Below are 27,823 nucleotides of genomic sequence, written 5' to 3'. Positions count from 1 at the left end.
TCGCCGTCCTCAAAAACCCCTATATGGATCCCGAGATCGTGTCTCTCGCCCTTCTCGAAGTCATTTTAGCCCCGGACTCAAGTTAATCCTTCAGACTCAAGTTACAAACCCTGAGATCGTGAGGTTGCAGTCCTTCTCTATAGGAGTCTATGATACAAACACACACATATATATATATATATATATATATATATATATATATATATATATATATATATATATATATATATATATATATATATATATATATATATATATATATATATATATATATATATATATATATATATATATATATATGTATATGTAACCGGGCGTAGTGGCGTGCGCCTGTAATCCGGCTACTCGGAGGCTTGGGTTGGAGGATCGCTTGAGGACGGGGACTCTGCGCTGGGCCGCGCTATGAGAGGGTGTAGGGCAGCCCGGAATCATGGCAAAACCCAATCCTTATCCCTGTGTTGCAAGAGGTGACCAGGGTTGCGTCAGGAAGGGCATCCGGTGTAAAACCTATGCCAAATCAGTATGCGGATCATAACGGATGATCCACTGTGGCGACCCCAACGGGAGCAGCCGAAATAAGAAGAAGATATACATGTGTGTATATATATATATATATATATATATATATATATATATATATATATATATATATTTGTGGATTTTCGCCCGTTCGGCATGGGGGCGACCGCCTTTTGCTAAATTGCGGCAGCGCGCGCCCACCGAACGAGCAATCCAGTCGCAGCTTTTCGGATCAACGCCGAAACCCAGCTACGGGTGTTGTTAACCACACCACAAATCAGCCAACTCTTCTGTCCATGTGCTACAGGGTCGATCGCCGAATTGTCGATGTACCTAATTATTCACGCAGACAGAAATGCCGGGGATTTACACCTCAACGGAGCCTGCACGAAAACGAGCCGCTTTAAGCAGCTCGTTCCGTTTGCGATTGCTGAGCGGTTTTATATCGCCAAGCCCCCTCGGACGAGATGTACGTTTTATCGGCTATTAATTAGCCAGCTATTTATTCTGAACGCAATTATGGCAGTCAATGGCAGGAAAGGACGCAACGAGCAGGTGACATTTCAACAATGGGGAAATTTATTTTCACACGTATGCAATGAATGGGGGGATGGGACATGACACGAGCAAAAACCTACAGCCGATATCTATTTATTATGTACATGGCACTTAGAACAATTCTACTTAGGAACAAGGCGCCACAGACTTCCATGCAAAAACCCCAGAAAAGAAAGATAGCACTGGGCTCGTAAGCTTTTAATGTTCCTCGAAGCTGGGATGACCGAAGGAGCTCCGTGAGGCCATGCAGGTTACCTTTGTCGCCCTTGAGGCGACTCGATGGGTCTTTCTGTCAGCGACCCTCCTTATGTCTCTATTGTCAAAGCGGCAGCTGTTGTAATGGCGGCTTGGTTGGTCCAGGGCCGAGCAGCGCGCCCGACTTTCCACGGCCGTCTCCAGACTCTGACTCTCGTCTCCCAACTCTGGTCTCCAGACCCGATCTCCAGACCCGATCTCCACTTGACTCCACCAACTCTCCACTCGACTGGACTCACCAACTCGACTCCACTCACCCCCTCGACTCTCTCACCAACTCGACTCTCTCCAGCCAGCGAACACGGCTTTTTATCGCCCAGGGGCATTCGCCCTCCCTTCTCAGCACGCGGGGGAAAAATCCGAGGAGTGATCGGGTTCTTTTTCTTCGCAGCATACTTTTTGTAACCGTCACTTTTGTTTTCCCGATCTGAGGGACCTGCCCCAACCGTCAATCCTGTTTTTGTCCCGGAATATCGGGGCGGGAGTTGTTGAGTTGTTCTTTTTGTTTGTAGAGATTCCGTGGTTGTAAACTTTGTGGCGTTGTTCTGGAGTTTGTTGGCGTTTTGGTGAAGGTGGTGTGGTTGTAGAGATGTTGTTTGTGGAGATGTTGGCGGTTGTGGAGAAGGTGGTGAGGAGATGTTGGCGGTTGTGGAGAAGGTGGTGAGGAGATGATGGCGGTGGTGGCGAAGGTGGTGAGGAGATGTTGGCGGTTGTGGAGAAGGTGATGAGATGTTGGCGGTTGTGGAGAAGGTGGTGAGGAGATGATTGTTTAAAATAAAAATAGGAACATAATAACACTACCTCAAGATTCACAGCCCGTTATACATCAGTGGGGAAATCTAACCTGGACACACACTTATCGACATAACTGATCTTCGGGGAACCTGAATAGTGTTCTGTGAATTTCCACAACCGTAACAATATATATACACATGCATATATACATATATACATACATATAAAATGGGTCACTGAATTGGTTCATCAATCAAAACCAGGAAGCATGTTGGTGATGGATTTCACAATCTATTGTGCTAAGCACATCTTTGTTGTTGTCTATCTATGAGCAGGATATCTCAAAAAGTTATGGACGGATTTGGATGAACATTGGTGGATAAGTTGAGTGTGTGACAGGGAGGAATTGATTAGAATTTGGTGAAGATCTGGTGAAGGATCCTAGAATTTTAAAAGTGATTCTTCGCCTTTGAGAAATCGTGCCAAAAACGATATGTAGCACGATATCTCAAAATGGTATAAACGGATTTGGATGAAACTTGGCTGGCAGGTTGGATGTGTGACAAGAATTGATTTGATTTTGGTGAAGATCTGGATCTGGATAGGAGAATTAAAAAAAACATTTCAGTGATTCTTCTCCATTAAAAGATGGGACCAAAACGAAATATAACACAATATCTCAAAAAGTTGTGGATAATTTTTGGCAAAACTTTGTGGATGAGTTTGGTCAGTGACAAGAACAAGCCATTGAGATTTTTGTTGAGGTACAGATGCGAAATGTAAACTGTTGGAGGTATGCACTCTATCAAGTGCCATTCTAGTTGTTGTTTTTATTATCCTGTATGTGTCATGCAAAGTGGTGTTAAGGAATACGTGACTTTCAAAATGATGTATTCTGTCCAAGAATGCTTGGCACGCATGTGTAGAAACCCCAGGAAACGTCGGTGTTCAGACCATTGTAAAGTACTTATATTGTGTGGGAGACGAGTATTGTAACTTAAAATAGTTCACAAAGCTTCTGAAATAAGTTGAAAATACTTGGAAAAGTACCTGAGAAAAGTTTTGCCTCTGCACAATGACAGATTTGGGGGAACCTTCTCAAGTCACCGAACGGGCAGCTGCTCGTCCTTCAAACTCCCGACCATGTGGACCGGTGTTAGGACTGAGTGGAAAGGCATTTGGTACACAAATCCCCGACGGATCGCTACCAGTGAATGGACTGTGTATCTGGATTAGGTGCTTCTGAACACTGATGGGAAGGAGATATCTGGGGCTTTTGAATGTGCTGGGAAAGTTTAAAATGATCTTCTTCTTCTTTCGGCTGCTCCCATTAGGGGTCGCCACAGCAGATCATCCGTTATGATCCGCATAATGATTTGGCTTAGTTTTTACGCCGGATGCCCTTCCTGACGCAACCCTGGTTGCCTCTTACGACACAGGGATATGGATTGGGTTTCGCCATGATTCCGGGCTGCCCTACACCCTCTCATAGCACGGCTCAGTGCAGAGCTCTCATCCTCAAGTGATCCTCCAACCCAAGCCTCCGAGTAGCTGGATTACAGGCGCACGCTACTACGCCCGGTAAGTTTAAAATGATGATATTTACTCTTATGTTGGGAGGGTGAGGGAGGTGGGAGCTATAGGAGCTGAGAGGGTTTTTATAAATAGTGTATTCTTTGGTTCTGGGGCCACAAGAAAAATTTTCCAAAATTTGCATCTGTTGGTGTGTGTGTGTGTGTGCGCGCGCGTGCACCTGTGTGTTTAAAATATTTTCATTGTGACCGCTAATTGTATTGATAGGAAATGATAAGAAATCAACACTTCCTCTCATCCAGATATTTGTCGTATTTCCTCTATTTCCATGAATCATATGTTATTTATTTATTTATTTATTTATTCAGTAACAGAACAATTATTGTTAACCATTTTGAAATTGACACTCGTCTAAATGCTGAAAATTATGTTTGAAAGACTTGGAATTATGGATTTTGTGCTGGCAATGACAGGTCAAAAAGTGCTCGGCGACCAGAACCAAGTCCATGTAAGCACACATCCAGTGCATGCGCAAAAGGACCCATTTAATGAAAATAAACGAATATTTACAAAAGACAGTAATTCAAAAGGTAATGATATAAATGAACTACATAAATCCTAAAGTCGAGGTGCCTCCTCACACGGACTCAAATACAGAAAACGGGGAAACAAAATAAAAAGAAAACCCTTTCTTTCAACTATTCTTGTACTGAGGTTGGCTCAGAGCTGGTCTTTGTGGAACTTGGAATCGAGGTGCTTCTATTCGCACGTAGAGACGCGTGCTACAAAATGGCGCTTCTCTCATGGCGGGACAAACACACACCCGACAATCCGTGAGCGGAACTCCACACCAAAGCTCAGAGACCCAGTGCAACGGCTTCATGCACCGATTGTCCTCACCGACCCAACAAAGAGCCAAAGCCAGTGTGTTGCTTCACCACATGGGTCAAATCGCCTCAACACGAATACAAGGGTCTTGTCGTCGTCCTCGGAATGCGCTCACCCTCCGCTCTCGCCTCTCCAAAATCCGCAACCCCCTTCCTCTTCGATCACGGCTCTCCAAAATGCACCAACCCTGAATTCCCGCCTCCAATTATCTTCCGAATCAACTCTGCCTTGTGCATTCCTCACACTGACCTTGGGCGTGCGCTCTGCCGATCTCTCATCCTATTCAGTATCATGCCTCTCAAAATGCACAAGCCTACCTTCCTCTCGATCACGCCTATATCCTCCGCCTCCATGGCGTGGCCTGCTCACACAAATCCCAGGAAGGCGGGGCTTCTGCCTGCTCGGCAAGCTTCCGACGTCACGCCCATCAATCATCAGCCTCAGGGTGTGACCGCCTTTTGTCACCTTTTGAAGGCGGGGCTTTCTGCCCGCTCCACAGAGCGCAGAGAGAGGGAAAAATCACAGAGGGGCGATTGCATACTGGGGAAGTTGATTCGTAAACCCTCGGTAATTAACATGACACCACCCCCTCGTGTGGCAACACGTAACACTTAAGCTCACAGTTTCCCGAATTAGTTACATTGAGATGCCTCCTACACGTCTACGGACCAAGCAACTCTACACAATGCTATATTCCCTATTAAATTATTCCACCTTCCCCCACAACCGTAACAGTATTTATCGATAGACAGATGAAATTGACAGAGAGGGCGCAGTAGAGGGCACCATGGAAATACCAACAGAGCTCGAAGACTCCCACCCCCATTCTCCGGAAAACCTGGTGCAGGATAGCGGATCAGCATCACCATCGCAGTCCGACAACGATCTGATGATGCTGTTCATGAGACAGATAATGGCAAAGATGGAGTTAGGGTTGGAAGCGATGGCAATAAAATGGATGCAGTACAGGCAGAATCGAAGGCAATGGCTTAAGGCATGACATGGAAGCGATGGGCAACAGACTGGAAATGATAGGCAACAAAATGGATGCGAAACAAACAGAGTCGAAGGCAATGTGTGATGGCTTAAGGAATGACATGAAGGCAATGGGCGATGATGTGGTAGTGAAATTCCAGGCTGTACGGGATGAGGTGTACGGAGAAAGGAGGTGTGTGGACGGTGCCTGGGAAGAGATGAAGGTGGGTCAGATCAAAATGACAGATAAAATACAGACGGAGATAAAATGACTTGAGGAAGGGCAGGAACAACTAAGAATAGAAATGGGAGGTCATAGGAGGCAATAAAATAATTGAAAAAGACTCAAAGAGAAACCAAGGGGGAACTGATAGCAATGAATGAGGAATGTAAGGTGAGAAAAGACAAGGTCACCCAGAAAACAGAGGAGATGGGACAAACAATAGAAACAAAAGAACGACAGATAAGGGAGCATTTCGTGATGAGGGAATGTTAAATGAAAGAGTATAGAAGACACGAAAGTAATTCCAGAAGAGGAACTTAAGGGAGCCGTGCAGGAGATCGTAAAGATCCATCCATCCATCCATTGGGACCATACTCTGTGCAATGTTGGTGCTGCTGAAGCAGTCTCCTTGGCTATTGTGCGCAATCCTAGATGGGTCACCACTCTGACACAGGATACCAGCAAGCTGGCACACATTTTGCCAACCTCGGAAGAACGACAGGCAGAGTCAACCCCACCTGGTATTAATTCAACAGCCAGGTGGGATTTGAACTCAGGATCAGGATTGCAAGCCCACCACCCTCACCATGAAGCAAACACCAGGCATATCATAAATATAAGAGACGAGATAGATAAAGTGAAGGAAGAACGAGTCGAGACAGGGTAAAGAAAATTGAGGCAGAATTGATGGAATGTGTTGAAATAAGGCTTAAAGATCAAGATAACATGTTAAAGGTACAGGTGGAGAGGATAGGAAACCTCAAGGCGAATCAGGAGGAGGTATCCGGTCAAAGTAAGATGGTGTGAGCTGACACGGGTGCATGGTGCAAATGGGTGTGTGTCGAGCTTAGGGGGGCTGGGATAAAGGACCGGGGGTTTCTTCGAGTGATGAGAGGCCTGGATTGTGTGCCGAGTGTGCAGAGAGCGAATATGACAGAGTGCATGCCAGGAACGAGTGGTATGGATAGGGGTATCCGTGAGCTTGACTGACAGGAGGCGTGAGCCCACCCCCCCCCCCCACCACCACCGTGTACACAGCACCGCAGGGATATGCAGGGTTCGCCCACGCATCGGGCCGGCAAGGACTGGTGTGTGTCATGCAAACCCCAGGACACCAAGTGGTGCCATTGGCCCTGTATGATGGTAAGAGTGACTTGAGGGCATATTTGGCATAGTTTGAGTGCATGGCTCGAGGCAACAGGTGGAACCCAGACAAAAGTAGGGTGCATCTGGTGGCAGCATTGTGCGGTGAAGTTCTAACCACAATACCCGATGGTGCAGTGTCAGTACAGGACCTCATTACGGCTCTAACAAGCTCGCTTTGTTGTTCTACTCCAAATCGGTGTTTTAAAGCTCAGCTCACAGTATGAAAATGAAAGCCCCATGAGACTGAGGAATTGGCACACAAAATTCTCCACATGCTGGGGAACGCACATGCGGGCATGAGGACATCTGCCCAGGAAAACCTGGTCCTGGACTATTTTATCCAGCCCCCCACCTCGCCTCCCAGACCCTGACCTCAAGGCACACCGGTCTGTTTGGCGCCCAACCATCATGAGCGAAGCGGTTGACACTGCAGCCTGCTGGGAGGCAGCAAGGCCGCTGACGCCTGGGGCGAGTATCATCCTGCGACTGTGAGGCAGGTGCGCCCTGAAAACAATGCAGGTCCAGGGAGGGGGTTGCCTTGAGTGTGGCAAACCTAATGAAAATGATTTGGGAGGTGGTAGACAGGCAATTAAGAAGAGCAGGGCCGTGGCAGGTGGCTCCAGTGATAGCATCAGGAAAGTCACCAGGGAATACTCAAACTCAGAACTGCAGGGGGAGGAATTTTGAATTCAAGAGGCATACACCTTACCCAGTGAGGTGTTTTAACTGCAACCGGTTGGGTCACATAGCGTGGGACTGTAGATATCCCCGTCGGGATAGACCCCGGCCCACCAACTCCTACCAATGCGCCCCAAACTTGCTGGCCACCCTTTCACCCTCCGCTAGGCCCCAGGAAACCAATAAGTGCCTAGCGTACAGGCCGTGTTCGGTAGTGGTAGATGGACCAGAGCTCTCGCCTCCATGGCAAGTCATTGATTGTGGATAAATTGGCAAGAGTAGTTTGACGATTAGGTGGAAAATTGAAGGCGTGGGGGTAGACACTGTCGTGGACACAGGAGCAAGGGCCACGATCATCAGCCCTGTGATCCTGAATTTAAGTGCAAATGGTTGGGATGAGATCCAGAATTTGCAAAACTATAGTTTGCTGCTGGCTCCTGGGGCAACGGCCCCCATCATATGATGTGGTTTTGTAGCCCTCAGGTTGGGGCAGTGTAAATGGCGAATAGAGGTATGGGTGGCTGAGGTGTGCGACCCTTGTCAAATCAGGTTGGATTTGTTGACAGCTGGTGGGTGGGAAATTGACCTGGGCCAGGGTGTTCTTCGGTTGGGGTTTGAAGAGCTGATATTAGAGGGTGTGGGCACGGACAAGAGCGTGGAGCTGGAGGCTCCTGATCCTGTGACAATCCCCCTGGGCACCGAGTCAATAGTTCCGACGCAATGGCGGACTCACCCGACCTGGCGAGAGTCCTCTGGCCTGGTTGAGCTGCTCACGGGACAAACCATCCCTGACTTAGTTGCGGGCCATGCCCTCGTGAGCACCAAGAGCCCCATTATGATGATAAGAATAATTAACCTAAATACAGAACCACGTACTATAGGACGCAGCACTAAGGTAGCCAGCTACACCCCAGTTGTAAACATTGCGGAGGTGAGAGACAAAAACATCCAGCCAGACCGACCACAGAGGGAATCTCCAGAAACTAGCATGAATTGGCTCGATCCCACTTGTGAGATGGAAAATCGGAGGAGCGTAGATTTAGAGGAGGCCCAGCGGGAGGCCTTCCACAAATTAATGAATTGTCATTTAGACATCTTCTGTCTTCCGAGGACATCGGGCGTACAGGCCTGGTGAAACATCAGATCCACACCGGTGAGGTGCGGCTCATTCGTCAGCCTGCCCGACGGCTCCCCTGGAGCAAGAGGGAGGAAGCTGACAAGCAGGTAGAAAAGATGCTTGAAGCACGTGTCATTGAGTCCTTGGGAAGTCCTTGAATGTCACCGGTTATGTTGATTGAAAAGGATGGGACCACGCGTCTTTGTACCTCAAGAGTGGGTATTGGCAGGTGGATATGGATAAGGCACGGAAGGAGAAAATGGCATTTTCCACAGCTAAGGGACTGTATCAGTTCACTGTGATGCTGTTTGGTTTGTGTAATGTTCCCGTCACCTTTGAGAGATTTATGGAGCATATACTCGGTGGCATGCCATGGCAGTCATGCCTTGTGTAATTGGATGACATTCTGGTGCACGCCACAACATTTGACCAAGCTATAACCAATTTGGACTCGGTGTTTGGGCACCTCAGACAGGCAGGTTTGAAATAGTCTGGAAAAATGCACTTTGTTCGCAAAAGAGGTGGCCTATCTCGGTCATGTGATAGGTCGCGAGGGAGTGAAAACCGACCCAGGTAAAATCACGGCCGTAGAAAAGTGGCCCGTACCTCACAACATCAAAGAGGTATGGGGGGTTTGGGGACTGCTTCTATTAACAGCGTTTTGTGGCAAAATTTGCGGAGATAGCCAGGCTCCTTCACCGGTTTAAGGAGAAGGGGACGAGGTTTAACTAGACATGTGAGTGCAACTTTGCCTTCCTCAAATTAAAGGGGTGTTTGACATCTGCACCCGTTTTGGCTTACCCCACCGATGACTGATGCAAGCCTGGAGGACGGATGGAGACTGATGCAAGCCCTGGAGGAAGTGGCAGGAATTGATGATTTCTGCCAATTCCTCAAGGAGACAGATGCAAGCCAGGAAGGATTGGGTGCAGTCTTGGCTCAGACACAGGGGGGCATGGAAAGAGTGATGGCATATAACAGTCGGGCCATGAGTAGGCCCAAGCGAAATTATTGCGTAACTCACAAAGAGTTATTGGCCATGGTGTCTGCTGTGACTGACTTCCACCCTTACAAGTACGGGTGGAAATTTTTAGAGACAACGGACCATTCCACTTTCCATTGGCTCTTACAGTTCAAGGAACCTGAGGGCCACATTGCAATGTGGTTGGAGAAATTGCAGCAGTACAATTTCAATGTGGCACAGAGAGCCGGGAATGCCAACGCGCTCTATTGACACCCTTGTCTGGGGGAAAACTGTAAATTCTGCACAAGGCATCAGGACATGGACAAATTAGCAGACCCAGCCCATAAGATCTTAGTCCGTGCAGCCCGGGTTACAGGGTAAGTCTTGCCACTAACCGCAGATGAGGAATTTGGAACTTTGGCATGGAGCACGGCCCAGCGGGAGGATCCCACACTGGGACCGGTGTACAAGTGGGTCCGGACAGGTAAAAGGCCCAGTGGGGAGGAAGTCACCCCACTCGGAGCACAAACAAAGGCGTACTGGGCTCAATGAAAGACCTTGGAATTGAAAGACAACATGTTATATCGCAAGTGGGTGGAAATTCCCTCTGACAAAAACATTCTGGCTGGTAATAGTCTCAGACAAATTTAAAACCACAATTTTACAACAGGTGCACGGTACCCGCTCCAGCGGACATTTGGGCAGGACAAAGACAACATCTCACGTCTGCAGTGTGTTCTATTGGGTTCATGTGGGGCGCGATATACAGGGGTGGTGTCGAGCAAGTGATGCCTGTACTGCTAAACAGGGACAGGCATGGTGAATGAGGGCCCACATTCAGTTACACCAGGTGGGGTCCCCTTTTGAGCAGGTGGCTATGGACATTTTAAGACTACCCCAAACCCGCCAAGGTAACAAATGCATCCTTGTGGTCATGGACTATTTTACCAAATGGCCAGAGGCATATGTACTCCCCAACCAAGAAGCTGCGATTGTGGCACAGGCCTTCATGGAAGGATTTGTATGTCGGCATGGGATTCCGGAAGAGCTGCACATAGACCAGGGAAGAAATTTTGAAAGCCAATTGCTAAAAGAAGTGTTCAGTCTCTTATCAATTCGATAAACCAGGACAACACCCTTCAGGCCACAATCTGACGGGATGGTGAAAAGGTTCAACAAGACCTTGATCGAACAATTGGGCTTGTTCACTACCACCCATCAGGATGACTGGCGCGAACATCTCCCGTATTTGTTGATGGCCTTCCGGACCAGTCAGCATGGAACCACTGCATGCAGCCCCACACTGCTTATGTACGGGCGGAAGTTATGGACTCCCATCGATCTGCTATGCGGTCCAGTGCCAGAGCATCCTGATAAACCACTGAGGGAGGGTTATGCACATCACTCGGAAGAAGGCATCGAACGGGTCCGTGTCTTCGCATGCCGCCAACTCCATTTAGCGGGCATAAATATGAAGGGCAGGTATGACCACCGGAGCCAGGAGAGTGTGTACTATCCGGGGATGAAGATTTGGTTCTTCAATCCCCAGAGAAGGAAGGGCAAGTACCCAAAGCTCACCTCGCCTTGGCAGGGCCCGGGGATCGTCCTGTCATAAATCTGTGATGTAGTGATCATGATCAAAATGGGGCCACGGGCCCCTCCCCAGATCGTCTACGTCGACCGACTATGACCTTACAGGGGTGACAAAATGCCCTCATGGATCACTTCAGCCTTAGAGGCGGAGGCTAGGCTGAGCACCTCTGCAGATACAGGGGGTTCATTGGAGTAGAGTAGAGTACAGTAGGGTAGAGTTTTTGTGTGCATGTGTGTGTGGGTGAACAATCCCCCCTTCTTCCCAGGCAAAGGAGCACTAGGCTAGATTAGTTAGAGGGGGTAGTTTCAAAAAATAATAATTGTGCCAGTGAGGGCATTAGAAGTGGCCCTCCCCAGGCACAGGAGCATTAGTCTTCGAAAGGAAGCTGGGAGCACTCTCCCCATAATTCGTAGTGGAGCAGGTAAGCTCGGAGGCGGCCTTAGCGTGTCGGGGGTGCTACTGTGTGTATGCAGGTGTGTATGGAGGTGTGCAGACCTGCCAATGGGGCCACACTGCCCAGCCAGGAAATTGTGCAGAGGCACGGATGAAGAACAGAGGGTAAGGCCCTAACCAGTGTAAGCACCAATGTGTGGAGTGATGGATGAATTAGGTTGTTAGAACCACATACTTTAAATAGACATATTGTAAGTCCTGGGGAAGTTTAATTGTTGATGTAATAATGGATAGAGTAGTTCAAAGTATTGTGTTTGCCCCTTTGCACCATCCACCATTCAGGCAATCACTGGCCACTGGATTCACTCGCCTGGAGAAGCCGTAGGACCTGCAGACGTATCTTGAACTTGCGCTCAGGTTCCCACAGATCCACCTTTTCTTCTGAAGGGAAGAGAGATTTTATTAGGAATTTGGCACCGACAAAGGGGAACCCAAGAGATGGATATTCGAGTTGGGAGACATAGGAACAATTTAATGAGGGAACCTCCGGTAGAGCAGGCACAGACAGGGACTGGGGAGCACAGACCCTGACAAGAATAGGCCCATTAGATTAAGGGGGAATGGTGAGGTTAGGGCAGAGCCCGTTCTCAGATTGGCTGGCACTGCCACCACCACCCTCAGGTGTGTGTGCACCGAGAAGCTGGCCAGCGATGCCTGCCAAGCCTGGTTTGCCTTTGCCATGCATGTGCCTGTTGTCTCACCTGTTTCCTGTCACTCGTTATGCCTTCCCCAGTTCACCTGTAGAGTCCACTGTGCTGTGGCCCCAAGCTCATCACCGAGGACCACTTTTGTGTGGCCCTATTCTTCATCACCGAGGACCACTTTTGTTTGGCCCTATTCATTGTTTGCGCCAAGGACCACTTGTTGTGGCCCACTTAAAGTTTACAGCAAATGGAGCAGAATAATCCCCAGGGACTGGAGGGCAGTCTAACCCAATGATGGCTCTGTGATGATGCCTTCCAGTACAAAGATCTTTGTGCAATATGGGCCACATGGGTCATGAAGACTGCTACTGACATCTGGCCATGTGGTCCCACCTGTGTCCCCCCCCCCGCCACCCCCCTCCCCCAACGTCCCCCTGAGCATTGTCTTCAACAGTGAAGGATGATTTGATGGCCACCTGTTGCCCAGAAGAGGCTGAAGAGCGTTTTTTATTTTCATTTTTGTACCAGGGACCGAACCAATGCGAAGTATGTAAATAATTGTTGTAAAAATATTTAAGCCCACCTGGTATGTGTTTAGCATAATTGGTTCAAGAAAAAATATTTTCATGAAAAAAACAAGTGACCACTATATTCGTTATTGGTGTGTGTCTGTCTGTCCCGAGCAAAGCTCCGTGGGTTTTGATCCGATCCTGATAAAATTGTGGTGGGAGGTTTATATCATGATATTGTTGTGTTTTCCTGAGAATGGGCGTGGTGCGCCCATTATGGGCGGAGCCACGCCCAAAAAACATGTGTTTTAGGGGGTAGCCGATTTCAATTTGCATCTTATCCGAGGGGGTTTGTCGAATCTGGCAGGGGTTTCAGTATTTGGTTAACCCAATGGCACCTGCATAGCCCCCACGGAGCTCGATTTTTCATTTTCGTCCCAAGGTCAAGGTCACAAGTTCACGAACTTAGAAAATTGCGAAGTTTGACATAAAATTCATATGACCGCCCAAACTTTGAGAGCTAGGATGACTATTTTTTATGCATAATCTTGAGGTCATTCCCCACCCAAAGTCTTGAAACCATTTTGCTCTGTCTCGAACGCCTTGCCCGTGGCGCCCCCTTCAAGTTTGTTTTTACGCTGATTTCATCAAAGTATGGATAGTCCGAGGAGTGCGAAATGTCATATAGCCTATATGACGTTATATTGTTCCTGGAATGTTCCAGAGGAAGTTTTGCACCAAAGGTCATAATCCTTGACCTTTGACCTTTAAAGTTCACAAAGGTCAAATTTTCAAAGTTGTGGGAATCGAACCGGGTTTTCGACCTTCTTCGACGAACTAACTCCAATAAGCTATAGCACGTATCCTGTTTCCTTATTTTAATGTCCACAACATTGTTTTGGGACCTTTAAAGGTTATGCAAAGGTCAAATTTTTAAAGTTGTTGAACGAAACTGGGTTTTCGACGTTTTGCAGCTAATAACCTGTCGCTCGTACCACATCATGTTGATCATTTTTATAACTTGGTGAAACATTATCACATTGTCTCATCCTTGACTTCGGAAACAATCTACATCGTCAAATACCACTCGTGAACCATCGTCGTCTTCAGACTTGTTGCATTTAGAACTGTCTTGTGTGAATGAGTTAGAGTAAGAGAATCCAACACATTCGTTTTCATTATTTTCAAACGCAGGACGTGTATACATTGTCGCACTCAGGGGATAGGCGAGGTAAATCGTACCAGAGGGAACCACACCTGATATGTGCACATGAGTTTGCAGACTTGGGTCGAATCTAGTAAAGGGAGGGGGTAATGTTATGGTTTTGGAAAACTTACCCCAGGGGTGAGCATACATGGACACATTGGTGACCTGATGATCAGTTATTTTATTGGTCTTTGGATCGATAGTAGTTGGTCCCTTGTTAAAGGGCTATTTGGGCGGGGGGGGGGGAGGGGGCATGTGTTGGCTCGGCTGTTTGTCCCATGTAATATAACCCCCCCTCCCCTTCTGTTACATTCAATCTTTTATTCCTTCACACCATTATTCTGTTCAACCCCACTTATTTTCAATCATTCTTCCTTCACACCATCATTCTGTTCAATCCCTCTGCTACTTTCAATCATCCCCCCAATACCCCATCGGCCTGTTTTAACGGTCCATCAATAATCTCCCCTCCATCAAACATCCTTTCAACAGTTCCTCCCAGGGGCGCCGCGAGAGGAGGGGGGAGGGGAATAACCACCCCAGGGCCCAGATCGAATAGGGGCCCGTAATTATTCCTTAAATTTTTAGATCCTCTTGCAGGATCTCTAAGTCTTACTCACGTTGTTGTTATTCATCTTCTTCTTGTGGACTTTTTTGTTTCATAGCTTACAGTTTTCATCGAAACTTCCTGAAACTTGGCATATATATGTAAAAAATACCCTGCGCAGACAGTAACCGTCTCTGATTTTGAAAATTCCTCCTAGAAAAAAAAAGTTATGATGTCAAAATATATCCGCGAATGGAAATCGCCTAAAAAATTATCTCCGAAACTAGGCAAGCTTTTTAAATTTTGTTTGCGGGAATCGAACAGGGCATTAGCAGAGATGAATTAACGCACATATGATACATCACTATGATGTCATATCAATTTTTATGATGTCATTCCTATTTTTTGACTTTTTTTGTTTCACAACCCAGAGTTTTCATCGGATCTTCGTGAAACTTGCCATGTATATGCAGAAAACCGACGCGCAGGCAGGAACAATCTCCGATTTTGGAAATTCTTCCTAGAAAAAAGTTGACGTCATAATATCGCCGCCAATGGAAATCGCCTATACCATTATCTCCAAAAGTAGGCAAGCTGTTTGAATTTTGTTTGCGGGAATCAAGCCGGGAATTAGCACAGATAATTATTTATCGCAAACCTGATACATCACAATGATGTCATATTCGTTTTTATGACGTCATCATTAAGATGACGAGGATCTTCGCTCATTTGAGCTTGTTTGTTTCATTATGCGAGTACAGTTTAAAATAATTACATTGCCATGTTGAGTATTGTGCTATTAGCACCCTCCCTCGCAAAATAAACGACTGTGGGAACAATTTACCTTATGATAATCAAGGTAATGACATCTTGATGCAAATGCAAACCCCATCCAGGTGAAATGAGTTGAGAAACAAATCTCCATATAGGAATAGGTGAATAACACCCCCAATTTCCCATGGTAAGTGCTTCTGACGACGAAAATAAGAAAACCTCCATGTCGGTTGTTATTTTAAAAAAATATGGTATTTCCGTGTCCATGTTGAAGAGTTTCACCCATGAGAGCAAAGATCTTTGGTGATCTGTAGACGACAGCACTTCCAAGTTCCTCCCTGGTATACGAGAGGCCTTGGAACAGCTCCTCACACTGAATCTCACTCCTAAAACAAGGAATGATGTTAATGTTGCCATCAAGTATGTATCTTCATTCATCTGCATCATCATGTCTGCAATTTGGCTGAAAATTCTTGGAGAAATAGACAACTGAAACAGTCATTGAAGCCAGTAAAGCCACTATATTGATGTTGAGCTTTCAAACTTGAATAACCTCATGAGTGTCCTCAAGAAATTTCGAAACAAGTGGCCTGATATTCTGACCGAATCAAAACTTGTAGCCAGTGCTATGAATGTTCCTGCTGGGTTTTCAAAGCAGTGTAAACCGAAGAAGAGAGTGTTTTTTGAAGAGCTAACACATGAGGAATCGCTGACCATTGACGGAAAAACCGAAAGCGAAGAGGAGGCAAGGTAGTCTCTTTGTTGCTGTGGATTCTGTTCTGGCAGAACTCACCACGCGATTTGAGGCCATGAATGAAAGACATAACTTGTTTCGTTTTCTTTGGAGCTATCGAGAGCTGAATGGAAAAGAAACCTCCACAGCGTGTACAAGGTTCACAAATAAATACATCACTGATGTCTGTCTCCCAGAGTCAATTGGAAGACGAAATCACTCATCTGAAGTGTGTCCACAGCACAAACTTCGGTGACAAACCTCTGGGCCCACTTCAATTTCTGAACCAGAACACGACTATGGGACTCCATTAAATATTCCACAATATCTGTATTGCTCTGAGAATTTTTTGCACTTCCACCTGTGATAGTTTCAGCAAACTAAGCCAAATTAAAAACGACATGAGAAGCACAATGATGGAGGGAAGGCTCAATTCATTGGCCATGCTGAGTATTGAACGTGAATTATCATGACAAACAGACTTTGGAATGATATAATTGACACATTTGCAAAAAAAGGAAACATGAAAAGTTGTTTGAGATCGAGATGCGCAGATGTCATTTCACCCAGTTGTAGTTTCATTTGCGTTCTGACATGTAGAGTGTATTTGTGCAAATATGGGGAAAGAACACACAATATTGAAGTTTTCTTGGTGTGTAATATAACTCATGCTGGTTAACACACACCAACTACTCGTAATACTAACCGACATCCGAGGGACGGCGCACACATTGATGAATTGCCCTGCCTACGAAACATAGGGATGACAGCAGAGCTGGGCAGACATGAGAACCCAGGACAAAGTGTGCGTACCTTTTGAGGCAAGTTATTGATGGATTTGGACTAAATTAGGTGGATGAGTTGGGTGTGGGACAATGACCAACTGATTCGATTTTGGTGAATATTTGCATCTGGTAATTTTTTTCAATGATTCTTCACCATTGTGAGATGGGGCCAAAAGCGATATATAATCAACAATTAAATCTCAAAAAAGTTATGGACGAGTTAAGACAAAACTTGGTGGAAGAGTTGGCTGGATGATGAGAACAAGCAGATTCGATTTTAGTTTAGATCCAGATCCAGCCCATCAATGGGATACAAAACAAACCAGCCTGGCGGAGGTATGCGCACTACCACATTAATTTGTTAATGGTTCCATACTATTATATGTGCACTAATCAAGCACATCTTACAATGAGCTTTTATATGCACATTCAGAATCCAGTAAAATGAACAGAGTTGTATACCATACGTCTTTCTTTACACTTTACTGTGATACATCACGTTCTCAATGGTGAAGAATCATTAAAAAAAATTTTTTGTTGGATCCAGATCTTCACCAAAATCTAATCAGTTTGTCTGTGTCGCACACCCAACCTGGACACCAAATTCCGTCAGAATCAGTCCACAACTTTTTGAGATCCTGCTCATAGAGACAGACAGACAGACAGACATGAAAGCATAACCTCGGTCCACTTTAAGTAAACTTCATTTTACCGAAACCATCTTCAAATGCAGTTTTCCCTCAAAGACTTCAAGCATGCAGTGGTGTCATGCTTTCACCCATCCCACACTGTGATCTGTTGTACACCCATGTTTGGTTCTAGGGCAACAGAAATACTGGATTGTTTTAACCAACTGGTAAAAGAAGAGAGTGTGTGTGTGTGTGTGTGTGTGTGTGTGTGTGTGTGTGTGTGTGTGTGTGTGTGTGTGTGCGCGCGCGCGCGCGCGCGCGCACATTATATCCACTGCGGCCCACTCACATGCACCAATAGGGAATGGTATGAACTCGACACCTCTCATCCACACGTTTGTCGTATTTCCATGAGTCTCAGGAACAGAACAGTTGTGGATAACCATTTTGAAATTGCCACTCTTTCCTCTGAAACTTGTGTTTAAAAGATTATTTGAATTGGATTTCGTGCTCGCAACGGCAGCTTAACAGTGCCCGGTGAGCAGAACGAAGTCAGTGTAAACACACACACACACACACACACACACACACACACACACACACACACACACACACACACACACACACACACACACACACACACACACACACACACACACACACACACACACACACACACGTCTCGTTAGCATTCATACGTCATTTTGAAAGTCTCTATGTATATATTGTGAACCAACTTTTGGAAAGTGCTTACACATTGCTGCAAAGTTCGACTTCACATTTATTTCAGAAAGTGAGTCACATAGACTGACCATGAGTGCACTTTCATCTTCAAATATGCAGTTTGCTCGATTGAGTTAAGTCATGACTGCTTCTGTCAAGTGGAATTAGATGGCGAAGAGATAAGGTGTAGACAAATCGAATTGGATTTAATCAGTGACTGCAAAGATTAGGAATAAGTAAATAATTTTAAACTTACAAGTCAGGATGAAATTGAATTCATGAAAGTGAATATAGCACTTGTCAGTTTACATGAACAGTGACATTATTACCTTCAAGAAAGATATCAGTTTAGGTAATCAGAGACTCAAAACCTTTATTTATTGAATTAAATGATACTAAACCACCAACACCAATAAAATAAAAAACAGATCATGGAGTGGGGGTGGGGGGGGACCCTCAAATATGTGGATGAAAGAGAGAGAGAGAGAGAGATAGAGAGGGAGGGACAGAGAGGAGGGGAAGGGCAGAAAAAGAGACAGAGGAGATAGAGTGGTTTGGAGGGGGGGAGTGGAGAGAAAAAGACAGATGAAGGGGGGTGGAGATGGGGACAGAGAGGGAATTGGGAGAGACAGGGGCAGAGACAAAAACGGGGGCTAGGGAAGGGGAAGAGAGATAGACAGGAGCTGCAGAGACAGAGACACTTTATTGTTGTTTTCTCCATCTCTCTTTTCTTATCTTGTGTTGTTTTTTTTTCTTGACATGGTCATACATTCCATCTATGTAGACAAAATAAATCACTACACCTCAACTGCAGTCTGTCCTCGAAAGACACAAAAAGGTTTCAGAGATATGTACGATTGCATGTGTATATATATATATATATATATATATATATATATATATATATATATATATATATATATATATATATATATATATATATATATATATATATATATATACACATTTTCATCTTTCCACCTATGCAGATGTTCATTTCTGATTTTAAGGGTAAAAATCTTTTTTTTATGATACAACCATAATGGTCACACAAGTGAGTGTACCTTTATCTGTACGGCATCTGGACATTTATGTCTATGAAGCAATTGTTTTTGTATTGGAATGCAGTGAAGTCTAATGACCTCTCCAACTCCATCAATCCATCCATCTATCTATCCTGTCCACATCTATCCATCCATCCATCTATCTCTCCACATCCATCCATCGATATATCTCTCCACATCCATCCATCCATCTATCTATCCTCTCCACATCTATCCATCTCTCTATCCTCTCCACATCCATCCATCTATCTCTCCTCTCCACATCTATCCACCCATCCATCTATCCACCTATCTCTCCTCACCATGTCTTGTTCATTTTTGTCCAGCAATAATTTTAGGATTGTAAGGTTAATTTTGGTTGATGAGTTCTCCCATATCTTATTTTCTTGTCGTCGATTGATCAGCCGAATGTGAAATCACCGATGACGTGGTTAGTTATTCCAACACAAGTATTCGCCAAGAATAGTCCTCCCGCAATGGGAACTCAAACAGTATAAAGGCCGAGCCAAAAGCCTTGCATTTTAAGGTTTATTTTTGTCTTGCTGATGATGCCATCAAGGCAAAAACAGCAGTTCGTTGAATGCTAAACCAAGCCATTAAATATTTTGGCCTGAGAACCAGGGTGCAGGGGTATTGCTTTGAGAGGTTGTGCATGACCGTGAACGTGTGTCTCCTGGTTATAATGATTGTGTTTTGATAGAAAAAGGCGTTTCTCGCTGGAGAATCAAATGTCCAAGATTAAAGCGTTGAAGTGAACATCACCCCCTATGGGTTGTAAATTTACTACAATCATTGTGTTTGTGCAAGTGTAAAAGTGTGTGTGAGTATGCGAGTGAGTCCAAGTGTGTGCGTGTAAGTGTGCACGAGTAAGTGTGTGTAAGTGGGTCTACCCCTTCCCTCCCTAACATGTCTCTCTTTTCATAAGTGCCACTGTTTGCTTGCTGTTTATAAATAAGATGTACAGCGGCAAACACAAACAAGCGAGTTTAGAAAACACAATGAGACTAAGTAACGGTGTAGACAAAATATACAGCTTGTGGGTTTGGGAACAAGCAATCTTGTGATGACAAAGACCTCCATTTCTGCTTCCAGCATGATACCATGACCTTCACCCATACCTCAAAATGTCTCCTCCAGTAACCCTCATTCCAAAATATCTGCCATGCATCTTCAGTCTATACATATTTACTTACACACACCATGTACTGTAAATACATGTTGACCCAAGAGGGCATGAGGCTGTTTCACTGCAAGCTCTGAAAGCACATTGGGATTACCACTGCAATACCATGGCTTGAAACCAGATTTGTAATACATGTCAAAGTCAAGATTTCCAGGATCACTGCTCAGCTCCTCATTCATTCCTCTCTTTTACCACTTCTGGAATCAACTCTTCAATCTCGTTCTTCCCTCTAAGTCCTCAAGACAGCTGTTCACCACCATCTCAGATCATCCCCAATCCAAAACCATTATCTTTTCCTTGTTTTTGTTGTTGTTTTCTTTTCCTTGTTCCCAACATCCTTGTTTTGTTTTGTGGAGTTTTATTCACTGTTCTAACTTTCAGGAGCCTCAACTTTGTATACAAAAAGGGAAAATTGAGCCAAAACTCGATTCAGCTGGAAAGGTGCACTTCACAGGGTAGGTGAAGTAAAGCATAAGCATCAGATTCCATATTTGTAACTGGGGATGGATTTAATGGAACTTTATACAGATTTAAATGTCAGCTGGAAAAAAAAAAACTTGGGCATTTCATATTGGCATAAAAACACAGGGTGGGGCAGTAGGAACGGCTAAGATCGGAAGGAAAGGAGACTCATGGAGATTTGAAAAAGAAAAGAAAAGTGTGACAGATGTTGGGGAAACAGAAATGTGTGAAATAGAGGACAAAACACAAAATTACATGACATTAAAAATGGTAGGAAGCTCATGAGAATACTAAAAGATTGAAGTTGGAAATGGGAGAAAATTCATCGTTCTGCTTGGAAAAAAAGAATAAACAAACTCAGATTCCAAAGAGCAAGTCCGAGTTGTCTTTCTGAACATTAGTTTCACGAATGTGTCTTGACACATGGACGTACCCGCCACACTCAGGCCATTTGCGATTTTCCATCATTTTGATGGGTCCATAACTCTCAGGCAAGCAAACCTCTCTCTGTTGACATCATTTCTTTCCTTCCACTCGCTTCCTGGAAACCCACTTCCCTCAAAGCATCATGATGAAACCGATCGTCATTTGTCAGTCTGTTTGGACTCCACTCTGCAGTACAATCTAAAAATTCCAAAAGTACACAAACTTCAGCAAAGTTTCTATATCTGCCGTGCTTGTGAGCTTGGGTGGTCCATGACGAGAGAAAAATTGAACTTTAACCCAGGTAAGTCAGATGTTCTTGTTGTCTCCCAATAATGACTGTCTGGCAAATTTTACATCTTTTCCTGTGATCTTTTGTTTTTTTTGACAGATGTTCACTTTCTGGAACATCTACCACTCACCATAAGCCACGACCTGTTTTGGGTAAACCAGATCCCCAAACCTGCATCCAAAAGGTAGACGCCCTCCAGACATTCCCCGTCGTGCCAAGTTCTTTCTTGGCACCTCCTAACCCTTCAAGGTATCCAAAGAATTTGTATACATGCCATGAAGTATGTCCAACAGCTATGCGCTGTAACTCCTGCGAAGCTTTCAGTCCAAAGCTTTGAACATCATTGCATTGACATCTCTTTTCAATAGGTAGGTCAAGATGAGTAAAGCATGTTGTTTTGCCACTGATGCAAATGTTGCTGTTTCTTTAACTGTTTAAAGTTTAAAGTGTTTAAAGTGCTAAAATTGTGAAGAGATAAAAGCTTTTCAGAAGCACATTTTAAGAAACATTTCTCTTTTGTCCAAGCTTCTTATCTCCATGAAGCTAAACCATCTGCTCACCTTTAGTTGTTGTACCTGCTCGCTCTCGGCTGGCAGGATATTGGAGACGGATGCACGCTCGCCTCCGAGTTGTCTTGTTTGGATATGAATCCCTACTCAGCTATAAACTGTCATCCTGGTGTTTCACAGGCATTCAATGTGCCTGGTGCCGTCCCTCGGATGGACGTTAAACTGGGCGTCCCATCTGCCGGCATTATTTGGACGTTAAAGATGTTATGTCACGGTGTCCTTGAAGAGGAGTCGGAGAGTTATCACCAGCTCCCTGAATAAATTACTAATTTCTGCATAGCACGTTGAGTGTTCTGCACCAGAACCCTTTTCAAGAGAGTGCTTCAGCAGAACTGCCATATCAAGACCATGGCACATTGTGTGTGTTTGTGTGCTTCATGATACAAATTGTGATGATTTGTTCACCCAGATGCTTAATACTTTTCAGGTGGTGACTTACCACTTGTTTATAAAAGTTACAGCTGCAGCAATGTACACCTTAAAACACATGGTCCCTCGCCCATCCGAATATCTAAATACATAAAAGCCTTGTGTATTTATTTCTTTGTTACGCAGGAAGTGGCCTGACGTTCACGGAAGTGTCGTCGCATTAATCACTGAAAGGGAGCACACACTATTTCAGTGTGAGCACCATTTCATTTGTTTCCACTCGATGAAGGTGAATTTATGCCGTCCAAAACGTTTACGACACGCATCTGAAATTGGGTCTATTGCATAACTATTTCCTGTGGTTTTCACAACGATAACATTAGAGGTGAGACGTTAGTAATTTTTATTTGCAGTGAAATATTTACGACCGGGTGAGTAGTTATGCTCATTCATTTGAAAAATCAGTTACTACATTTCTTTATGAAACAAAAGTAAATCCACAAAGCTGTGAGATATATTATTGCACAACTGTGCTGTGATGCTGGTGATGGAGGGAGGGGGGGGAATGCTTTTTCCCCCTCATTTCTGTCGGGCTTTACACTAGTCATACTGTTGTGGGCTGGGGGTCGGTGGCAAGGAACAGCCGCCAGGTGGAGCAGAAGAGCCGTCTCCCACCGAACACCCGGAATTTAGGTCGTGACTCTCGGACAACTCCGAAGGTCACGGGTCACTTTAGGACCGTGATCGTCAATTCTCTGAGGGCGTGGGGTAGGGTTAATAGCCAAATTTAAATATACCTAAGTACCCACGTCGTCAAATTACCGGGGAAGTCACACCCTTGACGGACTCTGTCGAACCGGGTCGCTCTAGCGACCTCGGTCCGGTGTAACTGAGCAGAATTACCAAAGTCCATCGGTCCAAACAACAACTAACAGCCCAATCGGCTTACTGGTTCTCAAGCACAAAGCATGCTGGGTCAATGGAAGAAAACATGGGCAACGAACTGGAACATTTAACAAGAGGGTATATTTATAAGGGAGGGAGACACAGAGCAGACTTAATCACGAATAAAATGCAATGTACAATGAAAAGGAAACACTTAAGCAATTCCTACTTAAGGACGGGGCCCACGGACGGACGGACGGACACACACACACACACACACACACACACACACACACACACACACACACACACACACACACACGCACGCACGCGCGCACACACGCGCACACACACACGAAATGGACCCCGTCAGGTCTTTATTCGGTCCTCCAGCCGAGGAGGATAGTTCAGCTGGGGGAACAGAACCTGGCCGGGTACCTTTCTGCCTCGTGCAGTCACACAGATTCCAGCCCACCACGGTAGGACTCGAACCCACGACCCGAAATCCACGAGCCCACGATCTTGGCTGCTCGACCACCACCACCACCACCACGAGGAGCCCCGCCAAAGACCGCAGACCACGATCGCAGACCACCACGATGACAGACCAAAGCAATGACCACGATCACTGCTCCGACGCACACCAAGAGCAATAATGGCCACGACGACCACTCTACTCTTCCTTTTTGCGAGGTCCCAGAGATTTCTTCCCCCTGGCCACTCGCCTCCTGATTGGACGGTGGCAAACATCCCATCTGGCTGGGTGTGGCCGCCCTGAGGTAACAAGTCTTCGGATTGGTCGGGGGCTTCTAAGGTACTCCTATCCCTCATTGTTTGCGAGGCACACCCATCTCGCTGGGCGGAGTCGACCTCACCCCGCCTATGCCCGTGGCCCGGAACACGTGCATAATGGCGATGAAGGAGCGAAGGGGAGATTTAACGCAAAAAACTGACTATAAAGAAACCCGCAGCACATATGAAATTAACCCATAAGACAGAAGGACAGGACCCTGACTATAAAGACATACTTATCGAAATAACTGAACTGTGGGGACTGCTGACTGTGCAAGAGGCTTCCAAATCCGTAACAATACATATTGGTGACAGATACGGACCATGGTGTCTGTCCGTGCGCTCATCTGTCACTCGTTTACGGCGGCCGCTTCCCGTGCTACATTTGAAAATATGCCACGGTATCGGAGAGAAGGAGAGTCATCACCAGCACCCTGAACAAATTACAGCGTAGCACATTGTTAAGTATCCCACATCAGAACCCTTTTCAAGAGAGTTTTGTGGATCGGCCGTTTGAGCTGCAGTTAATCTTTGTGCCCATGGAGTCGAGGAGCGTTTTTGCAAGTGTGTGATGAGAATTGAACCGAGTGACTTGTGAAAAGCGTTTGTTTGTAAACTGAATAAGCACAAATTTAATGTGTTAAGGAGAGTGGGACGTAATGAAGGGGAGAGGTGGTGGGAGGAAGAGTAGAGGGAGTGAGTGGGGTGGGGTGGGGAGAGGAATGAGCAGGGGGGAGTGGAGAAAGAGTGATGTGCGTGCACACACAGGATTATAATAACAGGCTACAATAGTAGATCCAGCAGGTCAGCACTGCCGATTGATGACTTGAGCAGCCCAAACTGATCAAGAAGGTACTACCTCTGCCAGGTGGGCAATGGTTCAGAAGCCAGGCCCGGCGAGGTAGTTTGAATGTGGGATCAATGGAGGGGAGAGTCGTCGAGGTGGTTGAGATGATGTAGAGGAGGTTGGAAGTGTTGTGTGTGCAGGAGACCAAATGGAAAGGAGACAGGGCGAGGGGGTTGGTAGGAGGATACAAGCTGGTGCATGCAGGTGGGGAATGGAAGGAGTAATGGCGTGGGAATAATGGTGTAGGATGAGATCAGCAAGCAGGTGGTCAGAGTGGAAAGATGGAAGGGACGGATAGTTATGGCACAAGTGGTGATAGAGGCAACTGACGTGTGTTATGTCGGTATAGGGGCCACAAACTGGAAGGACTGGGGCAGAGAAGCAGGAATTCAGGGACACACTGGAGAGGATTATGGGAAATGTTGAGCACTGGAGGTGATTCTGCACATTGAGGGACTTCAACGAGCATGTGGGAGTAGTGGAGCTGGGTGAAGAGGAATGTGTTGGTAAATTTGGTTGGGGAATGAGGAATAGAAAAGGTTGAGAGCTGGTGGAGAGGAATGGGATGGTCATAGCGAGTTCATTCTTTGAAAAGCAGGAAAGCCACAAGATTATCTATAGGAGTGGACAATATAGAACAGAACTTGATTTGGTGGTGGAGGGTTAAGGATTGTAAGGCAGTGGAGGGATAGCATGTTACTACCCAGCACAAGCTTGTGTTTGTGGTACGGATGGAGAAAAGGAGGGAGGTTAAGAGCAGGGGGAGAAAGATTATTAGGTCGGTTACGTATAGGGGAAATGTAGAGTACAAGGAGAGGATGAGGGCTAGGTATGATCAACTTAACAAAGTGGTGGATGGTTTGGAGGAGTAGAAGTAGTACGGAGAGGCATTTAGGGGAATTGAAGAAGTTTTGTGTGGGAGGACATCAGGAAAGGGGGCATTGTTAAGAGATAGAAATCAGGTACAATAGATGAAAAAGAGAGTGAAGGCAATTGGTGAAAAAGTGGAGTTTTGGAAGAGGATAGAGAAGATCAAGGATAGGGGAGGCAGCTAGATGTGGGGTTGCTATACCTGTATGGGCAGAAAAAGAAAGCAGCAAGGAATGATATGGAAGAGGATGGTGAGAGGAAGAAGATGATAAGTTGGGTCGTGACAGGGATGAGGATGGCAAGGACATGAAGGGGGATGGAGGTGGGGGGGAGGTGATTGAGGATGATGGTGGGAAGCTTGTGACAGAGGGGGGGAGGCAGCATTGAAGGTGTGGGAAGGATATTTCAAAGAGCTGTTGAACTGGGAAGAAAGCAACGCCAAGCTGGACCTACCGTGTTGTGGAGGAGATATCAGAGGAGGAAGTGCGGATGGCATTGAAGAGGATGAAGGGAAGAGCACCAGGCATTGATGAGGTGTGCACAGAGATGATAATTGCAGTGGGAGAAGTCAGAGTCATTTGGACAAAGTGGCTGTTGCATGTATGTGTGAGACGGGGTTCAATTCTGGAGGACTGGAGGACATAGTTGATTGTGCAGATATGGAAGGGGAAAGGAGATGTTCAAGATCTGGGGAAGTGCAGAGGCATGACACTCCTTAGTAATGTCATGAAGGTGCTAGAGAGGATAAGGAAGTGTGTGGAGATAGAGATTAGAGAAGAGCAGCAGGGGTTTAGAAAGGATAAGGGGATGATGGATGGGATGTTCACGTTGAGACAGCTGGTAGAAAAGAGGTTGGAGGTGCAAGGTGAGATGGCATTGGGATTTGTGGACCTGGAGAAGCCCCACAACACTGAGATGGATGGGAGTGCCGGAAATAGAAGTCAGATTGGTGGAAGGGATGTACAAGGGAATGAAGGGAAGAGCTTTGGTTGGGCCTGGGATGTCCGAGTTGTTCAGCCTGAACATCGGTTTGAGGCAGGGAAGTTCTCTCAGCGCATTCATGCTTATCATTGTGACGGAGCTGGTAAACAGGAAGGTGAGCTTGAGTGGTAGCATGGAGAGGAAGCTGTATGTAGACAATCTGGCTGTTGTGGAGAATGAGCAGGAGTTTGAGGAAGGACTGGGGGGAAGTGGAAAGAGGCATTTAAGAGACATGGGCTGAAGATGAGGTTGGAGAAGACCAAGGTGATGTGGGTCAGGAAGCAGAGAAAATAAATTACTATCAGGTTTGAAGGGAAAGAGACCAGTCAGGGAAATAGGTTTAAATATCTGGGAGGTACAGTGACTGGGGATGGTAAATCAGAGCAGAGGTGCAGAGGATGATTCAGGTTTGTGCAAATGCATGGAGGAGAGTGGAGGGAGGGGAGGAATGGCAGACAGAAAGATCGAGGAAATTGAAAGGGAAGGTTCTGATGTCGTGTGTAACGTTGACCTACCTTTACGGTCTGGAGACGGTGACACCGACAGAGATAACAACGGAGGCTGCAGGTTTGTAAGAACAACTCGGTCAGGATGATCAAGTGAGTAAAGAGGGTTGATAGGAGGAGGATGGATGAACTGGGGGAGGAAATTGGTGTGCAGGTGAGCTTGACCAGGATGTTGGTGAAATGACGGCTGAGATGGGCTGGACACTTGGTGCGGATGGTGAAAAGAGAGAATGGCAAAAAGAGCGAATAGGTTGAGGGAGCACGGTAGAAGGAAGAGAGGTAGACCATAGTTGAGATGGGAGGATTGTGTGAGGAGGGATATCAGTAAAGTAGGGGTGGTTGGAGAGTGGAAAGAGTTGGCTGAGGACAGAGGGAAGTGGAGGAGTACTGT

At 45.9% G+C, this 27,823-nt stretch overlaps 1 long non-coding RNA gene across 1 annotated transcript; it reads left to right on the top strand.

Moving 5' to 3' along the window:
- The first annotated feature begins 1,552 nt into the window (after positions 1-1,552).
- On the top strand, positions 1,553-23,673 carry LOC147025247 (uncharacterized). Its single transcript, XR_015059407.1, has 3 exons — positions 1,553-3,648; positions 11,659-11,743; positions 21,713-23,673. It is a non-coding gene; the product is annotated as an uncharacterized LOC147025247 (long non-coding RNA).
- The last annotated feature ends 4,150 nt before the right edge of the window (positions 23,674-27,823 follow it).

Source organism: Eptatretus burgeri, chromosome 6 (assembly GCF_056783735.1).
Source record: "Eptatretus burgeri isolate ZD-2024b chromosome 6, Ebu_testis_v1, whole genome shotgun sequence".
NCBI classification, from domain to species: Eukaryota; Metazoa; Chordata; class Myxini; order Myxiniformes; family Myxinidae; genus Eptatretus; species Eptatretus burgeri.
Note: the sequence above shows the minus strand (reverse complement) of the source record. Positions and strands in the feature narration are given on the sequence as shown.